This window comes from Chiloscyllium plagiosum, unplaced genomic scaffold (genome assembly GCF_037043375.1).
Source record: "Chiloscyllium plagiosum isolate Xiang-an unplaced genomic scaffold, Cpla_swu_hap1 HiC_scaffold_50, whole genome shotgun sequence".
Lineage (NCBI taxonomy): Eukaryota > Metazoa > Chordata > Chondrichthyes > Orectolobiformes > Hemiscylliidae > Chiloscyllium > Chiloscyllium plagiosum.
Window position 1 is genome coordinate 53,451,958 of NW_028270188.1, and position 18,607 is coordinate 53,470,564.

Sequence of the window (18,607 nt, forward strand, 5' to 3'; positions counted from 1 at the left end):
CAGACGGGACAGTGACAGGATATATCGAGTCTATCAGGAAGGTTTCTCACTCAGTTAAACAAAGGGATCGGTTAAAGTGTCTGCTTTAAGCAAGGAATGTCCGAAATAAGAGTGATGAACTTGGAGCATGGATCAGTACTTGGAGCTACGATGTTGTGGCCATAACGGAGACATGGATTTCGCAGGGGCAGGAATGGTTGCTTTATGTTCCAGGGTTTCAAACGTTTAAAAAGAACAGGGAGGGTGGAGAAATAGGAGGGGGTGTAGCATTGCTAATCAGAGAGTGCGTCACAGTTACAGAAACGAAGGTTATTGAGGAAGGTTTGTCTACTGAGTCAGTATGGGTGGAAGTTAGGAACAGCAAGGGAATAACCACCGCATTGGGGGTTTTCTACAGACCACCTAATAGCAGGAGAGAGATTGAAGATCTCATAGGCAGGCAGATTCTGGAAAAATGCAAAGGTAGCAGGGGTGTTGTTATGGGTGATTTCAACTTTCCCAATGTCAACTGGAACCTCCTAACTGCAGATGGTTTGGATGGAGCCGTTTTTGTCAGGTGTGTTCAGGAGGGTTTCCTTACTCAGTATGTAGACAGACCGCCGAGGGGAGAGGCCATTTTGGATTTGGTGCTCGGCAACGAGCCAGGACAGGTGTCAGATCTCGCGGTGGGAGAGCACTTTGGTGTAAGTGATCACAATTGCCTCACATTTAGCATTAGTCTTGGAGAATGAAAGGAGCAGTTACCGAGGGAAGATATTTAATTGGGGCAAAGGAAATTATGACACTATCAGACAGGATTTGGGAAGTACAGCCTGGGAGCAATTGTTCCACCAAAAGGGCATAGCAGACAAGTGGAGACTATTTAACATGCACAAATTTGTTCCTCTGAAACAGGTGAAAAGGGGTAAGATTACAGTACCTTGGATGACGAGAACAGAGGAACTTCTTGTCAAAAGGAAGAAGGCAGCTTACGTAAGATGGAGGAAGCAAGGATCAAGCACAGCTTTAGAGGATTACAGGCTTGCTAGAAAGGAGCTCAAAAACGGACTGAAGAGAGCCAGGAGGGGCCACGATAAAGGCTTGGCAAGAAGGATTAGGGAGAACCCAAAAGCATTTTACTCATACGTGAGGAATAAGAGAACGATCAGGGAGAAGGTAGGGCCAATCGGGGATAGCGGAGGGAACTTGTGCGTGGAGCCTGAGCAGATAGGGGAAGCCCTAAATGAGTTTATTGCTTTGGTTTTCACCAAGGAAAGGGACCTTGTTGTAAATGAAAACTTAGAGGAGCTGGGATACAGTCATGACCAGATCAAGATTGATGAAGTTGATGTGCTAGAAACTTTGGAAAACATTAAGATTGATAAGTCCCCAGGGCCAGACCAGATTTATCCTAGGCTGCTCCGGGAAGCGAGAATGGAGGTTGCTAAGCCGCTGGTGAGGATATTTGCTTCCTCACTCTCCACGAGAATCGTAGCGGAGGATTGGAGGGAGGCGAATGTTGTTCCACTTTTCCAGAAGGGTAATAGAGAAATACCTGGCAATTACAGACCAGTCAGTCTTACATCTGTGGTCAGCAAAGTTTTGGAAAGAAATTCTGAGGGATAGGATTTATGACTATTTGGCAAAGCATAGTATGATTAAAGTCAGTCAGCATAGCTTTGTGAAGGGCAGGTCATGCCTCACAAATCTTATTGAGCTCTTTGAGGAGGTGACAAGACAGGTCGACGAAGGTTGAATAGTGGATGTGGTGTATATGGACTTGAGCAAGGCATTTGATATGGTCGGCTCATTCATAAAGTCAGGAAGAATGGGATACAGGGAGATTTGGCTATGTGGATTCAGAATTGGTTGGCTGACAGAAGGCAGAGAGTGGTTGTAGATGGGAAGTATCCTGCCTGGAGGTCAGTGTTGAGTGGGGTCCCGCAGGGCTCTGTTCTTGGGCCTCTGTTCTTTGTAGTTTTTATAAATGACTTGGATGAGGAGGTTGAGGGGTGGGTTAGTAAATTTGCAGATGACACAAAGATTGGAGGTGTCATCGATAGTATAGAGGGCTGCTGCAGCGTGACATAGAAAGGATGCAGAGCTGGGCTGAGAAATGGCAGATGGAGTTCAACCTGGATAAATACGAAGTGATGCATTTTGGAAGGTCAAACTTGAATGCTGAATATAGGATTAAAGACAGGATTCTTGGCAGTGTGGAGGAACAGTGGGATCTGGGTGTTCAAGTACATTGATCCGTCAAAGTTGTCACCCAAGTGGATAGGGTTGTCAAGAAAGCATATGATGTTTTGGCTTTCATCAACAGGGGGATCGAGTTTAAGAGCCGCGAGGTTTTGCTGCAGGTCCCTGGTGAGACCACACTTGGAATATTGTGTCCAGTTCTGGTCGCCCTACTATAGGAAAGATGCAGAGACTTTGGAGAGGGTGCAAAGAAGGTTTACCAGGATGCTGTCTGGACTGGAGGGCTTACCTTATGAAGAAAGGTTGAATAAGCTCAGACTTTTCTCTCTGGAGAGAAGGAGGAAGAGAGGAGACCTGATCGAGTTGTACAAAATAATGAGAGAAATAGATAGAGTTAATAGCCAGAGACTTTTCCCCAGGGCAGGATTGACTGGTACGAGAAGTCATAGTTTGAAGATATAGGAGGAAGGTATAAAGGAGATGTCAGAGGTAGGTTCTTTACGCAGTGAGTTGTGACTGCATGGAATGCGTTGCCAGCTGCGGTGGTGGAGGCAGGGTCACTGGGGACATTTAAGTGACAGCTGGACATGCACATGGACAGCAGTGAGTTGAGGGGTGCGTAGGTTAAGTTACTATATTTTACATTAGGATTAAATCTGGGCACAACATTGTGGGCCAAAGAGCCTGTTCTGTGCTGTACTTTTCCATGTTCTATGTTCTATGATAAAGCTGGGAATACTGTGTACTGTACTTACAGCTCACTCTACCTACCCTGCTAACTTTAATAGATTTCAAGGCAGACATAGGGGCAAGTATCACATTATTGATGTATCGGTCAGAGCATTGAGTGTAGGAGCTGGGACATCTTGTTACAGCTGTACAAGATGTTGGTGAGGCCACATTTGGAGTACTACCTACCGTTCTGGTGAAAGGATATTATTAAACTAGAAAGGATGCAGAAAAGATTGACTAGGATGCTACCTGAACTGGAAGGTTTAAGTGGTAATGAGAGGCTGGGACTCTTGTTTTTTTTTCCCTGGAGACTTATAGAGATCTTTTTAAAATCGTGAGGGGCATAGGTAAGGTGGGTAGCTTTCTCCAAGGTTAGGGGAATCTAAAACGCGAGGGCATAGGTTGAAGGGGAGAGATATGACAGTGTCCAGAGGGGCAATTTTTCAACACAGAGGATGATGAGTATTTAGAACAGGCTGCCAGAGGTAGTGGTGGAGGCGAGTACAGTTTTGTTATTTAAGAAACATTTTAGATTAGATTCCCCACAGTGTAGAAACAAGCCATTCGGCCCAATACGTCCACATTTACCACTGACTAATTCACCTAACACTAAGAGCAGCCAATCCACCCTAACCTGCACATCTTTGGACTGTGGGAGGAAACTGGAGCACCTGGAGGCAACCCGCCCAGTCACCATGTTTGTGGGGGAAAGAATGTGCAAACTCCACGCAGACAATCTCCCGAGATGGGAATCAAACCTGGTTCCTTGGTGCTGTGAGGCTGCAGTGCTAACCATTGAGCCACCATTCCACCCAGGTGCTTTGATAGCTATGGAGGGATAATGGACCTAACACAGGCAAATGGGACTAGACTAACTGGACAAGTTGGGCTGAAGGGCCTGTTTCCATGTTATAGACCTCTATGACTCTAGAGCCTTTGTTGACACAACACTCATTCTAGCCAACAAATGTTCAGTTACATGGTCCGGGGAGTATTGTGCTTAAAGTTATATTACAAGCAACTTCCTACGACCAAATATTGGAAACCTACATGTACAACTAAAGAGAGAGTGACTCGATCATCAACATCACATGACAGGATAAATGCCAGTCGGCAGACAAGGACCCAAACTGCATCAGCTTGCCGTGCAGCACACTGAACAACAATCTGCTCCATATTCAAACAGAGACCCAGTTAAATAAAGGTCGTTCTAATATAACGTTGTGTTCCTCTGCAATCTCGCGCTAGAGAAATTCGCCCGATGGAAAACCGCTATATAAAATCACACTGCAGATGATCTCTTTACCTGTTCAATAGAAAGCTGGTGTCATCCAAATAACATCCACAATTCGTCAATCACATTATAGACAATTTGCGCTACCGAAACATGAGTTATAGCAGAATGACCTGTAAGAAGAGACAAGTTCAAGTGAAATATGTGACCTCCCAACTGTTACGGGCCAAGCCAAACCCCCTCAAAATATTTTAAGAAGATAGCCTAGACCCTAACTTTTTTCTCATTTTAAAGGGAAATGTAATGTATCTGTTCCAGCTGCATTGAGACGGGTCAAACTACTTGTCATTAAATAAAACACAATTTATTCTGAGGGTCACTCAACCCGAAATGTTAACCCTGGTTTCTCTCCACAGATGCTGCCAGACCTGCTGAGCTTTTCCAGCAATTTCTGTTCTTGTTTCTGATTTACAGCAACTGCAGTTTTTTTTTGCTTTTTGCAATTTATTTAAACACTGTAAATGTCGCTCTGCTGTTATGCGCATTTTGTTAATGTGAATTGGCTATAATGTTGGAACACTGTTTCTAAAGCGCCAATGTTTAGAGTGTGTGCTGGTTATAATGTGATTCCAGCCCTATTACTTTAAATGGTGCTCTTGTTGCGTGATTTTCTCATTACACAGGGTTGCACAAGAATGGAACTACCACGTTGTAGCAGAACTGACTGTAGTTAAAATACAACCAAAGGGAAAGTCATTTAGAATAACACAACTCTATTGGAAACTTAACAGATACAGTAACTATTGCTAACTGTTCCAATATAGTAACATTCCATAAACACAGCTCTTGACAAAAAAAGGAAAATTCAGACACATTCTCACATGCAGTTCTCCAATCCAGGAGGAAGAGATAATTCAGACACATTCTCACATGCAGTTCTCCAATCCAGGAGGAATAGATAATTCGGAGAGAGTAGCAGCCAGGAGATATTCACTGAAGCTTCTAACTCTTTTGAGACCTCACAGCTAAACCTAAATAAAACTCTCTAAGCTTTGAAAACATTTACTGAGGAAGCCTCAACCACTTCACTGGGCAGGGAATTCCACAGATTCACAATCCTTTGGGTGAAGAAGTTCCTTCTCAATTCCGTTTGAAATCTGCTCCCCCTAATTTTGAGGCTACAGCCAGTGGAAACTTCCTCTCTACTTCTATCTTATCCATTCCCTTCATAATGTTATATGTTTCTGTAAGAGCTCCCTTCATTCTTCTAAATTCCAATGAATATAATCCCAGTCTACTCCGTCTCTCCTCATAAACCAACGCCCTCAACTCTGGAATCAACCTAGTGAGCCTCCTCTGCACCCCCTCCAATGCCAGCACATCCTTTCTCAAGTAAGAAGACCAAAGCTGCACGCAGTACTCAGTGTGGCCTCACCAGCACCCTACACCTGCAACAGAACCTCTCTGCGTTTAAACTGAACCTTTGGGCCAGTTGTGTATCCAAATGGCTAGTTCTCCCTGTATTCCATTATGGACCATGCTGAATTTCCTTAGCCTCCTGAGGAAGTGGAGGTGTTGCTTTTTTGACCGTAGCGTGAACATGGGTGGGCCATGGGTACGGATGATCAGCACTCCCAGGAACTTGACGTTTTTAGCCATCTTCACCTCAGCATCATTAACATAGACAGGGGCGTCAATGACCACTCCACTTCCTGACATCAATGACCAGCTCCTTCGTTTTGCTGATGCTGACGGAGGGATTGTCATCTTTACACCATGCCGCTTATTCTCCTTCTGGTACTCAGTCTCATCGTTGTTTGAGATCTGACCTACAACAGTTGTATTGACAACAGACGTATATATGGAGTTGGTGCAGAATTTGGCCACACAATCGTGTATGTGTAAGGAATACAGTAGGGGTCTGAGTACACAGACTTGTGGGGCATCAGGGCTGAGGATTATTGTGCAGGAGCTGTTGTCGCCTACCCTTACTGACTGCAGTCTGTTGGTCAGTAAGTGAAGAATCCAGTTACAGACGTGGGAGCAGAGACCTAGATCTCAGAGTTTGGAGATGAGTTGGTTTGGAATTACGGTGTTGAAGGTGGAACTGTCAACAATAAGTAAGAGCCTGACACAGGATTGAGAGTGTGTGGTGCTGGAAAAGCACAGCGAGTCATGCAGCATCCAAAGAGCAGGAGAATTGCCGTTTCGGGCAGGAGCCCCTACCCATTCTTCTTTCTTTTGTTTGCATTTTAACTCCTCGTGTAAGAATGTTCTGCTTAAAGCCTTGTTGTGTGACCAATCGATTGGAATACAGCACCTTACACTTGCCTTTGAATAAAAGTTAGGGTCTTAGGCTCTCTCCTTGTTATATCTGAATGGGGTTTGGTCTGGTCCTTAACATTATGGGAAAAGACTGGTGGGGGAGATTGTGTGTTGGTAAATGTAAATATGTAAACATATTACAACAGGTCTACCACAGTAACATTTGCACCGCACAACTGCCAGGCTATGACCATTAGCAATAAGAGACAATCTAACCTGGGACTGGGAAGCTTTTAAAGAACAACAGAGGAATACTAAGAAGGAAATACGCAGAGAAAAAAATGAGGTACAAAGGTAAACTGGCCAAAAATATAAAGGAGGATGGTAAAAACATTTTTAGGTATGTGAAAGGAAAAAAATGGTTAAGACTAAAATTGGGCCCTTGAAGACAGAAACAGGGTGAATATATTACGGGGAACAAAGAAATGGCAGAAGAGTTGAATTGGTACTTCAGATCTGTGTTCACTGGGGAAGACACAAGCAATCTCCCTGAGGTAACAGTGGCTGAAGGACCTGAACTGACGGGAATTTACATTTGCCAGGAATTGGTGTTGGAGAAATTATTAGGTCTGAAGGTTGATAAGTCCCCGGGGTCTGATGGTCTACATCCCAGGGTACTGAAGGAGGTGACTCGAGAAATCGTGGATGCGTTGGCGATTATTTTCCAATGTTCTATAGATTCGGGATAAGTTCCTGCGGATTGGAGGGTGGCTAATGTTGTCCCACTTTTTAAGGAAGGTGGGAGAGAGATAGCAGGAAATTATAGACCAGTTAGTCTGACTTCAGTGGTGGGAAAGATGCTGGAGTCAATTATAAAGGATGAAATTATGACACATCTGGATAGTAGTAACAGGATAGGTCAGAGTCAGCATGGATTTATGAAGGAGAAATCATGCTTGACTAATCTTCTGGAATTTTTTGACGATGTAACTCTGAAGATGGACAAGGGAGATCCAGTGGATGTAGTGTACCTGGACTTTCAAAAAGCCTTTGATAAAGTCCCACATAGGAGGTTAGTGAGCAAACTTAGGGCGCATGGTATTGGGGACAAAGTACTAACTTGGATTGAAAGTTAGTTGGCTGTCAGGAAACAAAGAGTAGTGATAAACGGCTCCATTTCGGAATGGCAGGCAGTGTCCAGTGGGGTACCGCAGGGATCAGTGCTGGGACCGCAGCTTTTTACAATATACATTAATGATATAGATGATGGTATTAAAAGTAATATTAGCAAATTTGCTGATGATACAAAGCTGAGTGGCAGGGTGAAATGTGAGGAGGATGTTAGGAGATCACAGGGTGACCTGGACAGGCTAGGTGAGTGGACAGATGCATGGCAGAGGCAGTTTAATGTGGATAAATGTGTGGTTATCCATTTTGGTGGCAAGAACAGGTAGGCAGATTATTACCTAAATGGAGTCAGGTTAGGTAAAGGGGCAGTACAGAGAGATCTAGGTGTTCTTGTACATCAGTCAATGAAAGCAAGCATGCAGGTACAGCAGGAAGTGAAGAAGGCTAATAGCATGCTGACCTTCATAACAAGAGGAATTGAGTATAGAAGCAAAGAGGTTCTTCTGCAGCTGTACAGGGCCCTGGTGAGACTGCACCTGGAATATTGTGTGCAGTTTTGGTCTCCAAATATGAGGAAAGACATTCTGGCTATTGAGGGAGTGCAGCATAGGTTCACGAGGTCAATTCCTGGAAAGGCGGGACTACCTTACGTTGAAAGATTGGAGCGACTGGGCTTGTACACCCATGAGTTTAGAAGACTGAGAGGGGATCTGGTTGAGACATATAAGATTATTAAAGGATTGGACACTCTGGAGGCAGGAAGCATGTTTCCGCTGATGGGTGAGTGCTGAACCAGAGGACACAGCTTAAAAATACGGGGTAGGCCATTTAGAACAGAGTTGAGGAGAAACTTCTTCACCCATAGAGTGGTGGGTGTATGGAATGCTCTGCCCCAGAAGACTGTGGAGGCCCAGTCTCTGGATACTTTCAAGAAAGAGTTGGATAGAGCTCTTAAGGATAGTGCAATCAAGGGTTATGGGGATAAGGCAGGAACAGGATACTGATTGAGGATGATCAGCCATGATCATAATGAATGGTGGTGCAGGCTCGAAGGGCAGAATGGCCTACTCCCGCACCTATTGTCTATAACCACCACCCCTTGATATTCAATAGTGTTACTGTTGTGAAGTTGGGTAGAAGACTTGTGGATTGGGAGGCGGGATGTTAGAATTTGGTGTTTGTAAAATGCTGGGGGTGGGGGGAAGCATTGTGTGGTCCCTTTAAAAGATTGTGTGCTTATTCTGTGCTCAGAGATTGAAAATGGATGTCAAAGTTTGCAAGTACACAGAGAGCACCTGAACTGAAACATTTTATATTGAAAGGCTGTAGAGTTGGCAGGCCAAGAAGCAGTTTGTACTAAGGCTTTTGAATTTAGCCAATCAATTTGGACCAGGGTAATGAGATATCAAACACCTATTAAATTTAAATCTGATTGTTTTGACGACATAGAAATATTTCTATAATATGGTCCTATGTCATTAAAAAGGGGGCAGTTGGACAAAGACCCCAGAGCGAGCTACCATCTGCAAGAGTCTCTACGTCTTAAAGAAAGCACCATCTAGAATAAAGATTGTACCAATGACACAACTAGTAATTACTCCTGACAGAGGAATCGATGGTGAAGGTATTCCCGACAGAAGAATCAATGGGGAAGGCACAGAACTTTCCGGAAGACACGTAACCTGGCTGTAATTTCAAGAGACTAAATTCTTTTTATTAATATAAGTGGAACTTATATTTATTGGACCAGCAGACAACTAGAATCTTGCTTTATTAGAGAATAGATAGCATTTAGAAAAGATTTATTCTGTTTGTTTATAGTTTAGTTAATTTGTTTGCTGTTAGAATTAGGTAAATAAATTGTTACTTGTTGATTTTAAAGTGAGTGTCAGGGATTTATTTTACTTGACCACTAGAAGTTGCTGAAAAGCAGGTTACGTGACTTTTCACACTCCTTTTACAAATGATAGGGCAAGCTGCTCCTCTTTTGGGTTTTGGTTTTAGTTCTCGAGGGGTGGGGGAGTCAACCACTACTTTGTAACAGTTACCATCGCTGAATCCCCCACTATCAACATCTTGGGGGATATCATTGACTGGATATTCAACACAGTCCCAACATAAAGGCAGTGGTTACAAGAACAGGTCAGAGGCTGGGAATACTGTGGTGAGTAACTCACTTCCTGACTCCCCGAAGCCTGTTCTCCAACTACAAAACACAAGTCAGGAGTGAGATGGAATATTCCCCACTAGCCTCGATTAGTGCAGCTCCAACATAACTCAACAAGCTTGACACCATTCAAGAAAATATGGGCGGCACGGTGGCACAGTGGTTAGCACTGCTGCCTCACAGCGCCAGAGACCCGGGTTCAATTCCCGCCTCAGGCGACTGTCTGTGTGGAGTTTGCACATTCTCCCCGTATCTGTGTGGGTTTCCTCCGGGTGCTCCGGTTTCCTCCCACACTCCAAAGATGTGCAGGGTCAGGTGAATTGGCCATGCTAAATTGCCCGTAGTGTTAGGTAAGGGGTAAATGTAGGGGTATGGGTGGGTTTCGCTTCGGCGGGTCGGTGTGGACTTGTTTAGGCCAAAGGGCCTGTTTCCACACTGTAATGTAATCTAATCTAAATCTAAAAAGCAGCCTCTGCTTGGTTAGCACTAAGTCGACAATCATCCATTCCCTCTACCACTGACATTCAGCAGTGTGCACCATCTACAAGACACACTGCAGAAATTCACCAAAGATCCTCAGACAGCAGCTTATAAACCAGGACCACGTCCATCTAGAACGAAAGGGCAGCACTTACATGGGAACACCACCACCTCAAGTTCCCCTCCAAGCTGCTCACTATCTTGACTTGGATATATACCAGCCTGTTCCTTCACTGTCGCTGGGCCAATATCCTGGAATTCCCTCCCTGATGGCATTGTGGGTCAACCCCCAGTAGGTTGACTGCAGCGGATCAAGAAGGCAGCTCACCACCACCTTCTCAAGGGCCATCTAGGGATGGACAGTAAATACTAGCCCAGCCAGCAATGTCCCCAGTCCCACAAATTAACTCTTAAAAGGTTAATAAATATGGAAAATGGGGTGATGGAAAACATAAATGTCCAAACACATTATACCAAGGTAACAACTATGGAAAAAAACACCGGGATAATGAATTGAAATAAATGTGAATATATGAACACATTATAACAAGTTAATGAAAATGGAAAAATACTTATGGTGGAGATGGGATAGTGATAAATGTATTAAGGGATAATGCACGTGTATAGAGCTGAGCCACAGATCTCACTGAATGACAGAGCAGGCTTGAGGATGTGAATGGCCCGTTCCTAGATGGGCTAGTAGTAGTTGTAAATATCGAAACACATCATAACAAGCGTGACGATAAGAACATAAGGAGCAGGAGTAGGCCATCTGGCCTCTTCGAGCCTGCTCCGCCCTTCAATAAGATCATGGCTGACCTTTTCATGACCTCAGCCTCACTTACCCGCCCTTGATCCCTTTACTGTTCAAAAACCTACCTTTGCCTCAAAGACATCCAACGAGGTAGCCCCAACTGCTTCACTGGGCAGGGGATTCCACAGATTCACAAGCCTTTGGGTGAAGAGGTTCCTTCTCAACTCAGGCCGAAATCTGCTCCCTCCTTATTTTGAGGGTGTGCCCCCTCGTTCTAGTTTCACTCGCCAGTGGAAACAGCCTCCCTGTTTCTATCTTATCTAGTCCCCTCATCATTTCGTACGTTTCTATAACATGCCACCTTCCCCCCCCCCCCCCCCCCGCCCCCCCCATTCTTCTCAACTCTGATGAGTATAGTTCCAGTCCACTCAATCTCTCCTCATAAACCAATCCTTTCAACTCCAGAATCAAACCAGCAAGCCTCCTTTGCACCCCTTCCAGTGCCAGTACATATGGCAGTGATAATATAATGGCTTTTTTTTGTGTGTATTCTGTCCTTTTGTTTTAAATGAAGGTAGACGTGTCAAGCAGGAGAAAGTGAGGGCTGCAGATGCTGGAGACCAGAGTTGAAAAATGTGGTGCTGGAAAAACACAGCAGGCCAGGCAGCATCCGAGGAGCAGGAGAATCGACGTTTCGAGCATAAGCTCTTCTTCAGGAATGAGGCTGGTGTCCCAAGCGGGCTGAGATAAAAGGTAGGGGGGAGGGGTGCTGGGAATACGATAGGTGGAAGGAATTTAAGGTGAGGGTGATAGGCCGGAGAGTGGGTAAGGGGCGGAGAGGTCGGGAAGAAGATAGCAGGTCAAGAGGGCGGTGCTGAATCCGGGGGTTGGGACTGAGATAAGGTGGGGGGAGGGGAAATAAGGAAGCTGGAGAAATCCACATTCATCCCGTGTGGTTGGAGGGTTCCTACGCGGAAGATGAGGCGCTCTTCCTCCAGGTATCGTGTGGCCAGAGTCTGGCGATGGAGGAGGCCAAGGACCTGCATGTCCTTGGCGGAGTGGGAGGGGGAGTTAAAGTGTTCAGCCACGGGGTGGTTGGGTTGGTTGGTCCGGGTGTCCCAGAGGTGTTCCCTGAAACGTTCCGCACGAAGGCGGCCTGTCTCCCCAATGTAGAGGAGGCCACATCGGGTGCAGCGGATACAGTAAATGATGTGTGTGGAGGTGCAGGTGTATTTGTGACAGATATGGAAGGATCCCTTGGGGCCTTGGAGGGAGGTGAGGGGGGAGGTGTGGGCGCAAGTTTTTCATTTCTTGCGGTTGCAGGGGAAGGTTGGGTTGGTGGGGGGTGTGGGCCTGACGAGGGAGTCGTGGAGGGAGTGGTCTCTCCGAAACGCTGATAGGGGTGGGGAGGGAAATATATCCTTGGTGGTGGGGTCTGTTTGGAGGTGGCGGAAATGACAGAGGATGATACGGTGTATCCGGAGGTTGGTGGGGTGGTAGGTGAAGACCAGTGGGGTTCTGTCCTGGTGGCGATTGGAGGGGCGGGGTTCAAGGGCGGAGGAGCGGGAAGTGGAGGAGATGCGGTGGAGGGCATTGTCGACCACGTCGGAGGGGAAATTGCAGTCTTTGAAGGAGGAGGCCTTTTGGGTTGTTCGGTAGTGGAATTGGTCCTCCTGGGAGCAGATGCAGCGGAGGCGAAGGAATTGGGAATATGGGATGGCATTTTTACAGGGGGCAGGGTGGGAGGAGGTGTAATCTAGGTAGCTGTGGGAGTCACGGTTTGTAGTAAACGTGTCAAGCAGTCTACTATAAAGCCAACAAGATAAACAGCTTGTGAATGCTTGGTATTTTTTAGAAGTTGGAACAATAGAAGCAGCCTGAATGGGTGGGGTCAAGATCCTACAGAACCAGGGATTTCTTTTTTTAGTTTTAGCCTTAAGCTATAGTTGCTGGGGTCTTGAAGCTGGGTGTGGAAGCTCTTCTTCCTCTCTCTTACAATTAAGAGCTGGAGTTCTCTTCCTACTGTTAGAATTGCACATGAAGCAATGTTTTATTGAATTTGCCTTTGCCAAGGGTGTGTTTGTGGGATGTTACTATATTGGAACAGTTAATTAGTAGTTGATATAGCTATTATTTTGTTAAGCATTTCCATAGTTAAGCCAATACTTTCATTTTTATTTTCTCTGTATTTTAATTATAGTGTACCGAATAAAGTGTTTTGTTTCAAACCTGGTAAGTTGATCAATCGAATTGCGCCTGGAAAACAACAGATTACACTTACTTTTAAAATAACAAAGACTGTCTTCTTGATATATTTTGAGGAGGGGGGGGGGCAGGTTCAGAATGCGATGCTGGAAAAGCACTGCATCAGAGGAGCAGGAGAATGATATTTTGGGCATAAGCCCTTCATCAGGAATGAGGCTTGTGGGCCGAGAGGGGGGGGGGGGTGCAGGGAAGAAGATGCTGACGGACAAATGGGAGGGGGTGTGGGGCTGGGAGGGGGAAGGTAGCTAAGAGTGCAATAGGTAGATGAAGGTGGGGGGGGGGGGGGGAGGTAGTGATAGGTCGGAGAGGAGGGTGGAGCGGATAGATGGGAAAGATGATGGACGGGTCAAGGGGGCAGTGCCGAGTTGGAGCCTGGGTGTAGTCCGGAGCCCACGTGGGATCAGTTGGTTCTGTAGGCAGGCACTGAGGAAAGAGATGTGGCTGTGGTAGTGCGTCTGCTTCAGGACGTGGCTGAAGAGCTTCAGGGCAGAGGCAATAACCTGGGGGTTGCAGTGAGAGACTCACTGAGATTCTTGCAGAGAGAGGAGAGCTTCTTCAAGGTAGGCATCTTTGGAAGAGGCTTTGCAGTGGGGTTGAAATCAACTTGAAGAAAGTGAGGACTGCAGATCAGAGTCAAGAGTGTGGTGCTGGAAAAACACAGCAGGTCAGGCAGCACCTGCGGAGCAGGAGAATCAACGTTTTGGGCAAAAGCCCTTCATCAGGAACGAAGCTTGTGGACTGGGAGGGGCTGAGGGATAAATGGGAGGGGGGTGTGGGGCTGGGAGGGGGAAGGTAGCTGGTAATGCAATAGGTTGATGAAGGTGGAGCCGATAGATTCTGAATGTAGTCTGGAGTCCATGTGGAATCAGTTGGTTCCGTAGGCAGGCACTGAGGAAGGACGTGTGGCTTTGGTAGTGTCTGCTTCAGCACGTGGCTGAAGAGGTTCAGTCTGAATGTAATTCAGAGTCCATCCACTCCACCCTCCTCTCTGACCTATCACCTTCTCCCCCTCCTTAATCTACCTATAACATTCTCAGCTACCTGACCCCCCAGACATACTCCCCCTCCATTTCTCTCAGTCCTTTCTCCATATTTTGAGAGGGTTTGGTCTGGCCTATAACAAATTGGGAGCTCTTGTTAGGATCAAAATCTCTAATTCCACGCTAGGTTTAGGATTATGGGACTTTAAAGGCAGGTGAGTGTTGGGTTTTTTTTTTGGGTGTTGAACGCAGTTGGTTTAAATAGGGTGTCGTAATGACTCTTTCAGTCACTAGGAGTTTCCTGGGAGTGGAAGAAGTTGCTTCAGGATTTCTGCAGGAAGTGAGCAAGGCAAAGCTTTTGGAGTTGGTCGACCAGCTACGTTGAGTGGGTGGGCAGGTGGAGCTGGATCCATGAAAAGACCAGCCATGATCTTATTCAATGGTGGAGCAGGCTCGAGAGGCCAGAGTAAAGAGTGTGACGCTGGAAAAGTACAGCAGATCAGGCAGCATCCGGGGAGCAGGAGAATCGACGTTTTGGGCATAAGCCCTTCATCAGGGGCCAGATGACCTACTCCTGCTCCTATTGAATTGAATTGAATTTAGTATCACGCGTACCAAGGCACAGTGAAAAGCTTTGTGTTGTGAGCAATACAGGCAGATCACAGAGTTAAGCAGCATACATAAGTAAATAATAGGCAGTTAGCAGTAATTTTTAAAATTATGCTATTACGTTTAAAGAGTGTAGAACGATTGTAGGAAATAGGAAACTTAGATTTGCACGCAGGAGCTCGCAAGGAGTCAAGAATGAAGGGCTTTTGCCCGAGATGTCGATTCTCCTGCTCCTCGGATGCTGCCTGACCTGCTGTGCTTTTCCAGCACCACTCTAATCTAGACTGATTTCCAGCATCTGCAGTCCTCACTTTTGCTGAATATGCAAACACATTCTTACAGCAACTATGGAAAAAGACTCATACAACATTGCAAGGAAGGCAGAGCCACATTAATGGCCTGCAAGTAATTCTCGATCCAAAGCAACGTGGTCGATTCCTGACTGATCTTGAAAAGTTATCAGCAGTCTCTGATTTGTATTCAAGAAGATGACCTCTTCAAGGGGGCACTACGGATGGGGAATAAAAAAGTTCTGCTCATTCCATTGATATTTAGAATTAGAATTCCTATAGTGTGGAAACATTCCCTTCCACCCACACCGATCCTCCAAAGTGTATCCCACCCAAACGCATTCACCATTACTCGACATTTACCCCTGACTACTACACCTAACCTGCACATCCCTGGACACTACGGGACAATTTAGCATGGCCAATCCACCCTAACCTGCACATCCCTGGGCACTATGGGACAATTTCCCATGGCCAATCCATCCTAACCTGCACATCCCTGGGCACTATGGGACAATTTCCCATGGCCAATCCCACCCTAACCTGCACATCCCTGGGCACTACGGGACAATTTAGCATGGCCAATCCACCCTAACCTGCACATCCCTGGGCACTATGGGACGATTTAGCATGGCCAATCCACCCTAACCTGCACATCCCTGGGCACTATGGGACAATTTAGCATGGCCAATCCACCCTAACCTGCACATCCCTGGGCACTATGGGACAATTTCCCATGGCCAATCCACCCTAACCTGCACATCCCTGGGCACTATGGGACAATTTCCCATGGCCAATCCACCCTAACCTGCACATCCCTGGGCACTATGGGACAATTTAGCATGGCCAATCCACCCTAACCTGCACATCCCTGGGCACTACGGGATAATTTAGCATGGCCAATCCACCCTAACCTGCACATCCCTGGGCACTATGGGACAATTTCCCATGGCCAATCCACCCTAACCCGCACATCCCTGGGCACTATGGGACAATGTAGCATGGCAAATCCCCCCTAACCCACACATCCCTGGGCACTATGGGACAATTTCCCATGGCCAATCCACCCTAACTTACACATCTTTGGACTGTGGGAAGAAACCAGTGCACCCGGAGGAAACCCACACAGACACGGAGAGAACGTGCAAATTCCTTAGTCGCCCGAGGCCGGAATCGAACCCGGGTCCCTGGCGCTGTGAGGCAGCAATGCTAACCACTGAGCCCCCTATTTTATATCCTGACAATATTGTCAAATTAGAGTAGTGAGAATCTACCAATGAAGATGGGTGATGCAGTCGAATCATGTAAAATACTGAAAATCATACAATTTTCTTTTCAATAACTTTAGGGCAGCACAGTGGCTCAGTGGTTAGCACTGCTGCCTCACAGCACTGGGGACCCGGGTTCGATTCCCCCCTCGGGTGACTGTCTGTGTGGAACATAGAAAAGTAAAGCACAGAACAGGCCCTTTGGCCCACAATGTTGTGCCAAGGATTAGTCCTAATGGAAAATAAAATAACTTAACCTGTGCACCCCTCAACTCACTGCTATCCATGTGCATGTCCAGCAGTCACTTAAATGTCCCTAGTGACTCTGCCTCCACCACCGCAGCTGGCAACGCATTCCATGCAGTCACAACTCTGCATGAAGAACCTACCTCTGGCGTCCCCTCTATACCTTTCTCACAATATCTTAAAACTCGTGCCAGTCAATCCTGCCCTCGGGAAAAGTCTCTGGCTATTGACTCTATCGATGCCTCTCATTATCATGTATACCTTGATCAGGTCACCTCTCTTCCTCCTTCTCTCCAGAGAGAAAAGTCTGAGCTTAGTCAACCTCTCTTCATAAGGCAAGCCCTCCAGTAAATCTTCTTTGCATTCTCTCCAAAGCCTCTGTATCTTTCCTATGATAGGGCGACCAGAACTGGACACAATATTTCAAGTGTGGTCTCACCAGGGTCTTGTAGATCTGTAGCAAAACTTCGCAGCTTTTAAAATCGATCTCCCTGTTAATGAAAGCCAAAACACCATATGATTTCTTAACAACTCTACTTGGGTGGCACACTAGCGTTTGGAGCATCTCTCCTTCATCAGGTGATAGTGGGCGACGCTCCGAAAGCTCGTGTGCTTCCAATTAAACCTGTTGGACTATAACCTGGTGTTGTGATTTTTAACTTTGTACACCCCAGTTCAACACTGGCATCTCCAAATCATGACTACTTGGGTGACAACTTTGAGGGATCTATGTACTTGCACATCCAGATCCCTCTGTTCCTCCACACTGCCAAGAATCCTGTCTTTAATCCTATATTCAGCATTGGAGTTCGCCCTTCCAAAGTGCATCACCTCGCATTTATCCAGGTTGAACTCCATCTGCCATTTCTTAGCCCAGCTCTGCATCCTGTCTATGTCACGCTGCAGCCTACAGTAGCCCTCTATACTATCGACGACACCTCTAACCTTTGTGTCATTTGCAAATTTACTAACCCACCCCTCAACCTCCTCATCCAAGTCATTTATAAAAACTACAAAGAGCAGAGGCCCAAGAACAGAGCCCTGAAGGACCCCAATCAACACTGACCTCCAGGCAGAATACTTCCCATCTACAACCACTCTCTGCCTTCTGTCAGCCAACCAATTCTGAATCCACATAGCCAAATCTCTCTGTATGCCATGCCTACTGACTTTATGAATGAGCCCTATCAAATGCCTTGCTCAAGTCAATACACACCATATCCACTGCTCCACCTTTGTCGACCTGTCTTGTCACCTCCTCAAAGAACTCAATACCTGCCCCTCACAAAGCCATACTGACTGCCTTTAATCACACTATATTTTTCCAAATAGTCATAAATCCTATCCCTCAGAATTTCTTTCCAAAACCTTTCCAAATGGAGTTTGTACATTCTCCCCATGTCTGCATGGGTTTCCTCCGGGTGCTCCGGTTTCCTCCCACAGTCCAAAGAAGTGCAGGTTAGGGTGGATTGGCCACGCTAAATTGTCTCGTAGTGTCCAGAGCTGTGCAAGTTAGGATGGATTGGCCATGTTAAATTGCCCATAGTGTTCAGGGATGTGCAGGTTAGGTGCACTAGTCAGGAGTAAATACAGGTTAGGGGAATGGGTCTGGGTGGGATACTCTTCAAAGGATCTTGTGGACTTGTTGGGCCGAAGGGCCTGTTTCCACACTGTAGGGATTCTAATTCAAACTGAAACTTCTGATGTCTTAAAAACACTTGGGGGAAGAATGTTCTCTTACTGAGAAACAAAGTCAACAGTAATTATGTGTGTGACAATCGTTCAATTTGACAATTAATCTATTGGCTGTTTGCATCTCTTTGTACCTTTGCTGAAGTGTTCACCTTAAAGCCAAAACCTCAATATCGATCCTTTATCAGAAGAGCCGAACACAGTAGTTGAATGTGGTTGAAACACAGTAGTTGAATGTGGTTGCCAACCACATTTGTAGATTCTTAATAGGTGTGAGACTACTATCATTAACTTTGTTGTGAAGAATTAAGGGTTT